A 13,073-nucleotide genomic window follows, 5' to 3' on the forward strand; every position below is an offset into this window, starting at 1 on the left:
GCAAACTCCACATGAACAGTGACCCAGAGCCAGGATCGAACCTGGGACCTCGGCGCTGTGAGGCTGCAGGGCTAACCCACTGCGTCACCGTGCTGCCGAAGTCATACAAATATGAAGAAAAGAGTAGGAAAAGCAATTACAGGCAAGACTATAATGGATAAATTGAAATGGCAGACTCGTTCCCGGTAAATTTGTAATGAATAACCATTATTCATAGTGGAGGTAGGGAAAGCAAACATCAGTGATACAAACAAATCTAAAACCAAGGTAAAGGGAGCTCATTAGTTGATTCAATGTAAGTAGAAAGATGGCAACAGGGAAAATAGTGGGACTTTAAGGTAGACAAATCTCAAGAATGGTTTCCACCGTTGCATGTTGTAAGAAATAGATGAAGAAACTGGAGTCACGTTACTCTTCAAGGGGGCATTTAAATTAGTGATGAGCGGGGACTTCCAGTTGCGGCTATGCGGAGCTAAGCCACACATTCGGCAGCTCCTGCTATTTAGGGACTTTTGGGCCGTTTCGAGGGCCCCAAACGGAGCTGTTTCTACGCATCCCGGTGGGGGAAGGTGCCTGGAAGAACTTGCCCCACACTATATGGTGCTCACCTGGAGTGGGAAGAAGAAAAAGGCTGCAGTAACTCCCCCAAAAAAACGGGGGAAGAAAAACAAAATGGCGGCCGGCACTCCTGCTATTTAGGGACTTTTGGGCCGTTTTGAGGGCCCCAAACGGCGCTGTTTCTACACATCCTAGTGGGGGAAGGTGCCTGGAAGAACTTGCCCCACATTATCTGGTGAAAAAGGCTGCAGTAACGCCCCCCAAAAAACGGGTGAAAAAAAACAAAATGGCGGCCGGCGCTCCCGCTATTTAAGGGCTTTTGGGCCGTTTTGAGGGCCCCAAACAGTGCTGTTGCTACATATCCCGGTGGGGGAAGGTGCCTGGAAGAACTTGCCCCACACTATATGGTGAAAAAGGCTGCAGAAACGCCCCAAAAAAAACGTGGGAAGAAAAACAAAATGGCGGCCGGCGCAACACCCGAGGACTGGTGGAAGTGGGCGCAGGAGCAACAGGCCTCGCTCCTACGTTGTTTTGCTGAGCTGAAGGCTGAGCTGCTGGACTCCATGAATGCAACTGCGACCAAGCTGCTTGGGACCCAGGCGGCACAGGAGGAGTCTATTCGGGAGTTGCAGCGGCAGGCCGTTGAAAGAGAGGAGGAGGCCGTGGTCCTCGTTGGGAAAGTGGAGTTGCACGAGGCACTTCATAAAAAGTGGCAGGACCGCTTGGAGGAGCTGGACGTTCGCACGAGGCGAAAGAATCTGAGGATCCTGGGCCTGGCGGAGGGGCTGGAGGGGTCGGATCTCCCGGCGTATGTGACCACGTTGTTGAGCTCGTTGATGGGAGCAGGGTCCTTCCATTTGCCCCTGGAGCTCGAGGGAGCGCACAGAGTGATGGCCAGGAGGCCCAAGGCAGATGAGCCCCCGAGGGCGGTGCTGGTGCGGTTCCACCGATTCAGTGACCGGGAGTGTGTGCTGCGCTGGGCCAAGAAAGAGAGGAGCAGTAAATGGGAGAATTCGGTAGTGAGGATCTACCAGGACTGGAGTGCGGAAGTGGCTAAGCGGCGGGCCAGGTTCAACCGGACGAAGGCGGTGCTTCATGCTAAGCAGGTCAGGTTTGGAATGCTGCAGCCTGCGCGCCTGTGGGTGACATACAAGGACCGGCACCATTACTTCGAGTTCCCGGAGGAGGCGTGGGCCTTTGTACAGGCGGAGAAGCTGGACTTGAACTAGGGCCTGGGAACATACTTTGGCCGGCGTTGTTTCCGCTGTGGCTGTTTTGTTCCAACTGTTTCAACTTTTTCAACTTCGAAATGTGTGTTATGTATGCTGGTTTTCTTTTTGCTCTGTTTACGGGTGGGTTTGTCTGTTGGGTATGGTTGTGGGGTAGGTGGGGAGTGTTGGGGGTTTGTGTTCTATATGTTCTCTTCTGTACGGGGCTGGGGATTGAGGGGAAACTGGATTTTGGGGAACTGCGTCAGAAGGATGGGGTGTGGCATTGTGAAAGCGCGGGCTTTCCTCTGGTTTCCCGCGCTGCGGGGCAGGGGGGTGGAGCTTGCGATGGGGGAAGGGCCTCTACGGGTCTTTTTTCCCGCGCTGCAATAATGCCAAGGAGGTGTGGCAAGAGGGGGATGACCCCAAGCCGGGAGGGGATAGGTTTTGGCGGGAGCTGCCGGGGTCAGCAGAAGTCAGCTGACTCACGGAAGTACCATGGAGGGTGCGTCGCGGCTAGGAGGGGTCCTAGCCTGGGGGGGGGGAGGGGGGTGGGGGGGGATACCGGGTTGCTGCTGGAACGACTAGGAAGGAGCCGATGAGGGCCGGGGGGGAAGAGGAGAGGCGCTATCGCCATGGGGAACGGGTCGAGCGGGGTATGCTGGCCTGGGGCGAACATCTGCCAAGCTATGGCTAGTCGGCAGGGGAGGGGGGCGGGTTGCCCTCTGATCCGGCTGATTACCTGGAACGTGAGGGGGCTGAACGGGCCGGTTAAGAGAACCAGGGTGGTCTCCCATCTAAGGGGGTTGAAGGCGGACGTGGCTATGCTCCAGGAGACCCACCTGAAGGTGGCGGACCAGGTCCGTCTGAGGAAGGGGTGGGTGGGGCAGGTTTATCATTCAGGATTGGACGCAAAGAACCGGGGGGTGGCGATTCTAGTGGGGAAGAGGGTGGCGTTTGAGGCGGCTGAGGTGGTGTCGGACAAGGAGGGCAGATATATCATGGTGAGGGGTAGGCTGCAGGGAGAGAAGGTGGTGCTGGTGAACGTATATGCCCCGAATTGGGATGATGCTGGCTTCATGAGGCGCTTGTTGGGCCGCGTCCCGGACCTGGAGGCAGGGGGCCTGATCATGGGGGGAGATTTTAACACAGTGCTGGATCCCACACTGGACCGGTCCAGTTCAAGGACGGGTAGGAGACCGGCGGCGGCCAAAGTGCTGAGGGGATACATGGACCAGATGGGAGGGGTGGATCCCTGGAGGTTTGGGAGACCGAGAGCGCGGGAGTATTCCTTTTTCTCTCACGTCCATAGGGTTTATTCCCGGATAGACTTTTTTGTCCTGAGCAGGGGGTTGATCCCGAGGGTGCAGGATGCCGAGTATTCGGCCATAGCGATTTCGGACCATGCCCCGCACTGGATTGATCTGGAGATGGGGGAGGCGCGGGACCAGCGCCCGCTCTGGCGCCTGGATGTGGGGATGCTGGCGGAGGAGGAGGTGTGTAAGAGGGTTCGGAGAAGCATTGAGGGGTATCTGGTTACCAATGATACGGGGGAGGTCCAGGTGGGGATGGTCTGGGAGGCTCTGAAAGCAGTGATCCGGGGGGAGCTGATCTCCATCCGGGCCCACAGGGAAAGGAAGGAGAGGAAGGAGAGGGAGAGACTGGTGGGAGAGCTTCTGGAGGTGGACAGGAGATATGCGGAGGCACCGGAGGAAGGGTTGCTGGGAGAAAGGCGCAGGTTGCAGGCCAATTTTGACTTGCTGACCACCAGAAAGGCGGAGACACAGTGGAGGAGGGCGCAGGGTGCGGTATATGAGTATGGAGAGAAGGCGAGCAGGATGTTGGCGCATCAGCTCCGTAGGCGAGATGCGGCTAGGGAAATTGGGGGAGTGAAGGATGGGGGTGGAAATGTAGTGCAGAAGGGGACAGAAGTAAACGGGGTCTTTAGGGACTTTTACGAGGGATTGTACCGGTCGGAACCTCCGAGGGGGAGAGAGGGGATGGAGAGCTTCATGAACAGGCTATGTTTCCCAAGGGTTCAAGAGAGGCTGGTTGAGGGGCTGGGGGCGCCGATAGAGTTGGAGGAGCTAGTCAGGGGGATCGGGCAAATGCAGTCAGGTAAGGCCCCGGGGCCGGACGGGTTCCCGGCAGAATTTTACAAAAAATATGCGGACCTGGTGGGTCCCCTGCTGGTGCGAACTTTCAATGAGGCGTGGGAGGGGGGGGCTTTGCCCCCGACGATGTCGCGGGCACTGATCTCTTTGATCCTAAAACGGGATAAGGACCCCTTGCAGTGCGGATCATATAGGCCTATTTCACTCCTTAACGTAGACGCTAAGTTGCTGGCGAAGATCCTGGCCACCAGGATAGAGGACTGTGTGCCAGGGGTGATACACGAGGATCAGACAGGATTTGTCAAGGGGCGGCAGCTCAACACGAATGTGCGGAGACTGCTCAATGTTATCATGATGCCGGCAGTGGAGGGGGAGGCGGAGATAGTGGTGGCGCTGGATGCAGAGAAGGCGTTTGATAGAGTTGAATGGGGGTACCTATGGGAGGTGCTGGAGAGGTTTGGATTTGGGGAGGGATTCATCAAATGGGTGAGGCTGCTTTACGCGGCGCCGATGGCGAGTGTAGTCACAAATGGAAGGAGATCGGAGTATTTTAGGCTTTATCGTGGGACCAGGCAGGGGTGTCCCCTGTCCCCCCTGCTCTTTGCACTGGCGATTGAACCGCTGGCCATGGCGTTGAGGGAGTCAGGGAAGTGGAGGGGTCTGGTGCGGGGGGGGGAGGAGCACCGGGTATCGCTGTATGCAGACGACCTGCTGTTATATGTGGCGGACCCAGAGGGGGGAATGCCGGGGGTGATGGAACTGTTAGCGGAATTTGGGGGCTTCTCGGGCTATAAGCTGAACTTAGGAAAGAGCGAGGTATTTGTAGTGCACCCGGGAGATCAGGAGGAGGGAATTGGGAGGCTCCCCTTCAGGAGGGCAGTGAAGAGTTTCAGGTACCTGGGGGTGCAGGTGGCCAGGAGTTGGGGGGCTCTTCATAAGCTTAACTTCACCAGACTAGTGGAACAGATGGAGGAGGAATTTAAAAGGTGGGACATGGTGCCGCTATCGCTGGCGGGCAGAGTGCAATCCGTCAAAATGACGGTTCTCCCGAGGTTCTTGTTCCTCTTCCAGTGCTTGCCCATCTTTATCCCTAGGGCCTTTTTTAAAAGAGTGACCAGCAGCATCATGGGATTTGTTTGGGCGCATGGCACCCCAAGGGTGAAGAGGGTCTTCTTGGAGCGGAGTAGGGATGGGGGGGGGCTGGCGTTGCCCAACCTCTCGGGGTATTACTGGGCGGCCAACGTGTCGATGGTGCGTAAGTGGGTGATGGAGGGGGAGGGGGCAGCATGGAAACGGATGGAGAGAGCGTCCTGTGGGGATACAAGCCTGGGGGCCCTGGTAACGGCGCCGTGGCCGCTCCCTCCCACGAGGTATACCACGAGTCCGGTGGTGGCGGCTACCCTCAAGATTTGGGGGCAGTGGAGGCGACATAGGGGAGAAGTGGGGGGCTCGATGGAGGCTCCGTTAAGGGGGAACCATAGGTTCGTCCCGGGGAACATGGATGGGGGATTTCGGGGATGGTATAGAGCGGGCATTAGACAGCTGAAGGACCTGTTTATCGACGGAAGGTTTGCGAGCCTGGGGGAGTTGGAAGAGAAATTTGGGCTCCCGCCGGGAAACATGTTTAGATATCTGCAGGTAAAGGCATTTGCTAGACGGCAGGTGGAGGGATTCCCTGCGCTCCCCGCGAAGGGGGTGAGTGACAGGGTGCTCTCGGGGGTCTGGGTCGGGGAGGGGAAGATATCCGATATCTACAAGCTTATGCAGGAGAAGGAAGAGGCGTCAGTAGAGGAGCTGAAAACGAAGTGGGAGGGGGAACTGGGGGAACAGATCGAAGACGGTACATGGGCTGATGCCCTGGAGAGGGTAAATTCTTCCTCCTCGTGTGCGCGGCTTAGCCTCATCCAATTCAAGGTGCTGCATAGGGCCCACATGACTGGGACGAGGATGAATAGGTTCTTTGGGGGTGAAGATAGGTGTGCCAGGTGCTCGGGGAGTCCAGCGAACCATGCCCATATGTTCTGGGCATGCCCGGCATTGGAGGAGTTCTGGAAGGGGGTGGCGAGGACGGTGTCAAGGGTGGTGGGATCCAGGGTCAAGCCAGGATGGGGACTCGCGATCTTTGGGGTTGGGGTAGAGCCGGGAGTGCAGGAGGCGAAAGAGGCCGGTGTGCTGGCCTTTGCGTCCCTAGTAGCCCGGCGAAGGATTTTGCTACAGTGGAAGGACGCGAGGCCCCCAAGCGTGGAGACCTGGATCAATGACATGGCGGGCTTTATTAAGCTTGAGAAGGTTAAATTCGCCCTGAGAGGATCGGTGCAAGGGTTCTTTAAACGGTGGCAACCTTTCCTCGACTTTCTGGCTCAACGATAGGGTACTGGGACAGTAGCAGCAGCAACCCGGGGGGGTTGGGGGGGGGGGGGGGGGGGGGGGCGTTGATTATGTTAGCTTATTTTATTTAAATTTGATTTATCTAATTTTAATTTATGGTTAAGTTCTCTTGTTTGGAGGGGGGGGGGGGTGGGGGAATGTGATACATGTGATGTTACGGTATGGGGGGAATTGTGGGTGTTATGGGGCTGTTAGTTGCATATTACTGCTTTTTGCTATACTTTTTGTTATATTTTCTGCAAAAAATTCCAATAAAAAAATTAAAAAAAAAAAAAAAAAAAAAAAAAAAAAAAATTAGTGATGAGCAATAGGCAGATTTAGTTCGCAGTCTGATGGTGCATAAACAAGATGCTCTGCAGGAACTCACAAAGGCTGACAAATATTAACAACCATAATATGATTGAGTTCAGTGTAGTGTTCGAAAGGTAGAAATGCGTGGGCAGCACGGTGGCTCAGTGATTAGCACTGCTGCCTCACGACACCAAGGTCCCAAGTTCGATCCCGGCTCTGGGTCACTGTCCGTGTGGAAGTTGCACATTCTCCCTGTGTTTGCGTGGGTCTCGCCCCCACATCACAAAGATGTGCAGGCTAGGTGGATTGGCCAAGCTAAATTGCCCCTTAATTGGAAAAAATTAACTTGGTACTCTAAATTTTAAAAAAAAGAAAGGTAGAAATGCAAAACTAATATTCTAGATTTGGGTGTGACTGTCTTCAGTGGGATGAGACAAAAACTCTTCCAAGTAAATAGGGTCAAGTTAGCATACCCCTTGTCTGTTTCAATATTTGTGTACAGAGTTTCAATGTCCATTGGACAAAGCATTAAGTACGGATCATCATGTGAGGAGGTGCATTAATTTGGAAAAAATCACTGAAGTATGAAGTATATGTGTATTAAACCATTTATTGTGTGATTAGTTAGCATGGTGCTGCAGAATTAATTTCTTGCATTTTGGACCGTTGGAAGTCAGTACCCTGATATATGTTTGTCAGCATTCGCTTTAAACAGAAATATTAGGGGAAAGAAACTTGAAATTGGCAAAACAAAATCGAAGAATGTTGGAAAGTGCTAATTGCTTGCAAGTAATCTTTCAAGAGACTGCAGATGTGAGAATTATTCTCAATAAATTACCTACTTGAGGTAGTTATAATTTTCATTGTGATCATGGAGTATGAGAGATTTATTTGTAATAAATTGATAAAAATATCTTATTTAGAGATTCCAAGTTGGAGACCATGCTATACTGGTAATGTCACTGAACTTTTTTAAAATAAATTTTTTGCGGGATGTGCGCTTCACTGGCTAAGCCACAATTTACCTGTCCTTAATTGCCCTTGAGATGTTGCGGTGAGCTGCCTTTTTGAACCACTGTGGTGCCGTTACACCCATTGTGCTATTAGGGAGGGAGTTCTAGGATTTTGACATGGTGACAGTGAAGGAACAGCGATATATATCCATGTTAGGATGGTGAGTGACTTGGAGGGGAACTTCCAGGTGGTGGGGTTCCCATGTATATGCTGCTCTGGTCCTTTTAAATGTTGGTGGTTGTGGAGTTGGAAGGTGCTGCCTAAGAAGCTTAGTGAGTTCCTGCAGTGCATCTTGTGGATGGTACACACTGCTGCTACTGTGCGCGATGGTGAAGGGAGTGAATGCTTGTGGCAGGCGTGCCAATCAAGCTGCCTGCTTTGTCCTAGATCATGTCAAGCTTCTTTTTGGAGCTACACTCATCCAGGCTTTGGGGAGTTAGAAAGTGAGTTCCTCGTCTCAGTATTCCTAGCATCTGACCTGCTCTTGTAGCCACCGTATTTATATGGCCAGTCCTGTTCAGTTTGTGGTCAATGGTAACCCCCAGGATGTTAATAGTGGGGGATTCAGTGATGGTAATGCCACTGAATGTCAAGGGGTGATGGTTTTGTTCTCTCTTGTTGGAAATTCACATTACCTGGCACTTGTGTGGCACGAATGTTACTTTCCACTTGTCAGCCCAAGCCTAGATATTGACCAGGTCTTGCTGCATTTGCATGTGGACTGTGTCAGTGTCTAAGGAGTCCTGAACGGTGCTGAACGTTGTGCAATCATCAGCGAACATCCCCACATCTGACCTGATCTGTTCATCACTTGTTGCTTATGTTGTTAGGCATGCAAGTAGTCCTGTGTTGTAGCTTAACCAGGTTCACACCTTACTCATCGGTATGCATGTTTCTGTTCCTGGCATGGCCTTCTGCTCTCTTCATTGAACCATGGTTGATCTCCTGACTTGGTGGTAACGGTAGAATGGGGGATATGCTGGACCGTGAGGTTACAGATTGTGGCTGTTGCCTACTGATAGGCCAAAGCACCTCATGGATGCCCAGTCTTGAATTGCTGGATCTGTTCTGAATCTATCCCAATTGGCATGACAGTAGTGCCACACAACATAATGGACGGTATCTTCAATCTGAAGACAGGACTTTGTCTCCACAAGAACTGTGCGGTGGTCACTCCCACCAATACTGTCATGGACAGATGCATCTGTGGGAGGCAGGTTGGTGAGGATGAGGTCTAGTATGTTCTTCCCTCTTGTTGGTCCCTCACCACCTGTCGCAGACACAGTTTAGCAGTTATGTCCTTTCGGGCTCGGTCAATAGTGGTGCTACCGAGACGCTCTTGGTGATAGACATTAAAGTCCTCTACCCAGAGTGCATTCTGTACCCTTGCCACCCTCAGTGTTTTCTCCAAGTGGTGTTCAACATGGACGAGTACAGATTCATCAGCTGAGGGTGGATTGTACATGGTAATCAGCAGAAGGTTTCAATTCCCATGTTTGACTTCATAGGGTTCAGAGTCGATGTTGAGGAGACTCAGGGCAACTCCCTCCCGACTGTATACTACTGTGCAGCCACCTCTGCTGGGCCATTTCCTGGGACGCTAATAGTCGTGTCAGGGAAGTTATCTGTAAGGTGTGATTCTGTCAGTATGACTATGTCAGGCTCTTGCTTGACTAGTCTGTGAGACAGCTCTCCCAATTTTGGCACAAGCCCCCCAGATGTTAGCAAAGAGGACTTTGGAGGTCCAAGGTGCTGTGTTTGCCATTGTGGTATCCAGTGCCAGGTCGATGGCGGATGGTTTCTTTGCCTTTTATTGGCTTTGTAGCACTTTTATACAACTGAGTGGCTTGCTAGGTCATTTCAGAGAGCGTTTAAGAGTGATAAAGGACATTATTGAACCAGCTGGATTTTCTACGACAATTGACAATGGTTTTATGGTCATCATCCATAAAACATTTATTCAATTCAATTTCCACTATCTTCCATGGGGGAATTTGAATCTAGGTCCCCAGAGTATTACTCTGGGTCTCTGGATCACCAGTTCAATGAGAATACCACAATGCCGCCTCTTCCCTTGGTCATCTAGAGGCCCAAGCTAATGCTGTGGGGGCAAGGGTTTAAATACCACCATGGTAGTTGGTGGAATTTAAATACAATTAATAAAATCTGAAGCAGTGGTGACTATGAACCATCATCTATTGTCGTAAAAACCCATCTGATTTACTAATGTCCTTCATGGAAGGAAATCTGCTGTCTGGCCGATATGTTATTCCAGATCCACAGTCATGTGATTGACTTTTAACTTCCCCCTGAATGGGCCTAACAAGCCACTCATTTCAAGGGTGTTAAGGGATGTGCAACAAATGCTGGCCTTGACAATATTCCCGCATCCCATGATAAAATGAAAAATGTTGAAAACATGATATACATATACAGTCTTGTTATTTGTGCTATCCTATAGCACTATCGGGTAGCACAAGTGGATAGCACTGTGGCTTCACAGCGCCAGGGTTCCAGGTTCGATTCCCCGCTGGGTCACTGTCTGCACGTTCTCCCCGAGACCCCGTCTGCGTGGGTTTCCTCCAGGTGCTCCGGTTTCCTCCCACAGTTGAAAGATGTGCGGGTTAGGTGGATTTTTTTTGCGGAATGTGCGCTTCGCTGGCTAAGCCACAATTTACCCTGGTGGTGGTTGGGGGGGGGGGGGGGGGGGGGGAGGAGGAGGGGGAGGAGGAGGGGGGGGGGGCGCTAATCACGTTCATATCTTTTGGTCCTGTCCAAAGTTAGAGGAGTCCTGGAAGGAGGTTTTTAGGGTAATTTCCGAGGTGGTGCACGGGAAACCTATCTTGGTGTCACCTGCAAACTTGCTAATCAGACCATCTACATTTTCTTCCACTTCTTCCAGATCATTAATATATATTACAAACAACAGTGGTCCCAGCATCGATCCCTGTGGAACACCACTATTTACAAATATCCGTAAAAACTCTCTTCCACTGTTACCCTCTGTCTCCTGTTGCCAAGCCAGTTCTTTATCCATCTAGCTAGCACACCCAAATCCCGCGCAACTTTACCTTTTGTACCAGTCTGCCATGAGGGACCTTGTCAAACGCCATGTCGACTACATCCATAGCCTCAATTAGTTTTGTCATCTTCTCAAAAAACGATCAAGTTGGTAAGACATGTCCTTTTCTGCACAAAACCATGTTGCCTACCACTAACAAGTCCATTCGCTTCCAAATGTGAATAAATCCTGCCCCTCAGTATCTTCTGCCAGTTTCCCCACCACTGATGTCAGGCTCACCGGCCTATAATTTCCTGGATTATCCCTGCTTCCCTTCTGAAACAAAGGAACAACATTTGCTATTCTCCAGTTGTCTGGAATCTTGTGGTCAAAGATGATGCAAAGATATCTGTTAAGGCCCCAACTATTTCCTCTCTTGCCTCCCCACAATAACTGGGATATATCCCATCTGGCCCAGAGGACTTGTCTACTTTAATGCATTTTCAGATATCCAACGCTTCCTCTTTCATTTTCTAAAAATAAATTTAGAGTACCCAATTTTTTTTTTAGGGGCAATTTAATATGACCAATTCACCTAACATACAAATCTTTGGGTTGTGGGGGTGAAACCCATGCAAGACACCACACAACCCTGCTATTTTCACATCTCTCCAGAATCTGACTATGTATCTGTTCCTCTGTGTCCCGCTGGCTGTTGGGAAGCCTATAGTACAACCCCTACATTAATTCACCCTTCCTATTCGTGACCTCTACCCATAATGCCTCACTGCAGGATCCCTCCAAGGTAACCTCCCTCATCACAGCTGTGATGTGTTCCATAAACAGTAATGCAACTCCCCATCCTTTCTGCTACCCCCTGTCTCTCATCTAAAGCAACGATGTCCCGGAAGGTTGAGATGCCAGTCCATCTCTCCTTTAACCATGTCTGCGTAATAGCAACAATATCATAATTCCCTACATTAATCCAAACTCTTAAGTTCATCTATCTTACCTGTTATACTTCTTGCGTTGAAGCAAACATACTCCAGATCTCCAGAACCACTGAGATCAGTGACTTCCCTCTGCCTGCTGTCTCTCTTAGCTATATTTGTCTTAATCTCAAGCTCTTCCCCAGACTCAACACTTGCTGGCCTGCTGCTCCGGTTTCCACCCCCCCTTCCATTCTAGTTTATAATAATAATCTTTATTATTGTCACAAGTAGGCTTACATTAACACTGCAATTAAGTTACTGTGAAACCCCCCCAGTCGCCATACTACGGTGCCTGTTCAGGTACATTGAGGGATGTCCAATTCAGAATGTCCAATTCACCTAACAACACGTCTTTCGGGACTTGTGGGAGGAAACCGGAGCAACCAGAGTAAACCCACGCAGACACTGGGAGAACGTGCAGACTCTGCACAGACGGTAACCCAAGCTGGGACTCGAACCTGGGACCCTGGCGCCGTGAAGCAACAGTACTAACCACTGTTACTGTGCCACACATTTTAAACCCTCCCGAACCATATTAGCAAACCTCTTGACCAGGATATTGGTGCCACTCCTGTTCATGTGCATCCTGTCCTGCTTGTATAGGTCCCACCATCCCTGGAAGACATCCCAATTATCCACATATCTGAAGTCCTCCCCCATACCATCTCTTTAGCCACGTGTTCAACTGTAGTATCTCTGTTCCTAGCCTCTCTAGCATATAGCACGGTGAGTAATCCTGAAATGACTACCCTCAAGGTCTTGCTTTGCAGCTTACTACCTAAGTCCCTGCAATGTCTTTGTAAGACCTTGCTGCTCTTCCTGCCTATGTCATTTGTATCAATGTAGACGATGACATCTGCTTATTTGACCTCCCGTTTCAGGGTGTCCTGTACCCGCTCAGAGACATATGACCCTGGCACCAGGGAGGCAACACACCATCTTGGAGATTCTTTTGTGACCACAGAAGTGCCTATTTGTGCGCCTGACTATCGAATCTCCAATTAGTATTGCTCTATTATGCTTTGCTCCCCCTCCTCTGTACAGCAGGCCCAGCCATGGTGCCACCGCTCTGGCTACTACAGCTGCTGTCACCTGATGGGTCATCCCCCTCATCAGTATCCAAAAGGGCATACTTATTAGAGAGGGGCACAACCACAGGGACCCCTGCACTGACTGCCTGCCCCGTCTAGTGGACACCCTTCTATCTTCATGAAATTAAGAGCGACTTAACCTTGTTTTATTGTCAAGTGGGTGTTCATGATTACAGCTGTAACACCTGAATATTGCTGAAAAAAAAAATTTTTGTCAAAGTTTTGCATCTTGCACTCATCCAATGCAATTTACAAGAATACAATGTAAGGGAAATCATCAAATTTACACTGAGAAGAGAGTGCTGATTGGTGGTGGTGCATTCTCCGCATCAAAGCCTCTACCAATTAGAGTCTAATTGCCAATCATTCAACCCTCTTTTCTCATTCAGTATAAATTTGATGTTTTCTCTTGCATT

At 50.7% G+C, this 13,073-nt stretch overlaps 1 protein-coding gene across 16 annotated transcripts in view; it reads left to right on the forward strand.

Annotated features, from left to right (window-relative positions):
* ankrd44 (ankyrin repeat domain 44) overlaps positions 1-13,073 on the forward strand; it is a 312,538-nt gene that overhangs the window by 134,839 nt on the left and 164,626 nt on the right. The gene's annotated exons all lie outside the window — the stretch shown is intronic.

The sequence above is a fragment of the Scyliorhinus canicula genome, chromosome 2 (genome assembly GCF_902713615.1).
Source record: "Scyliorhinus canicula chromosome 2, sScyCan1.1, whole genome shotgun sequence".
Taxonomy (NCBI): Eukaryota; Metazoa; Chordata; class Chondrichthyes; order Carcharhiniformes; family Scyliorhinidae; genus Scyliorhinus; species Scyliorhinus canicula.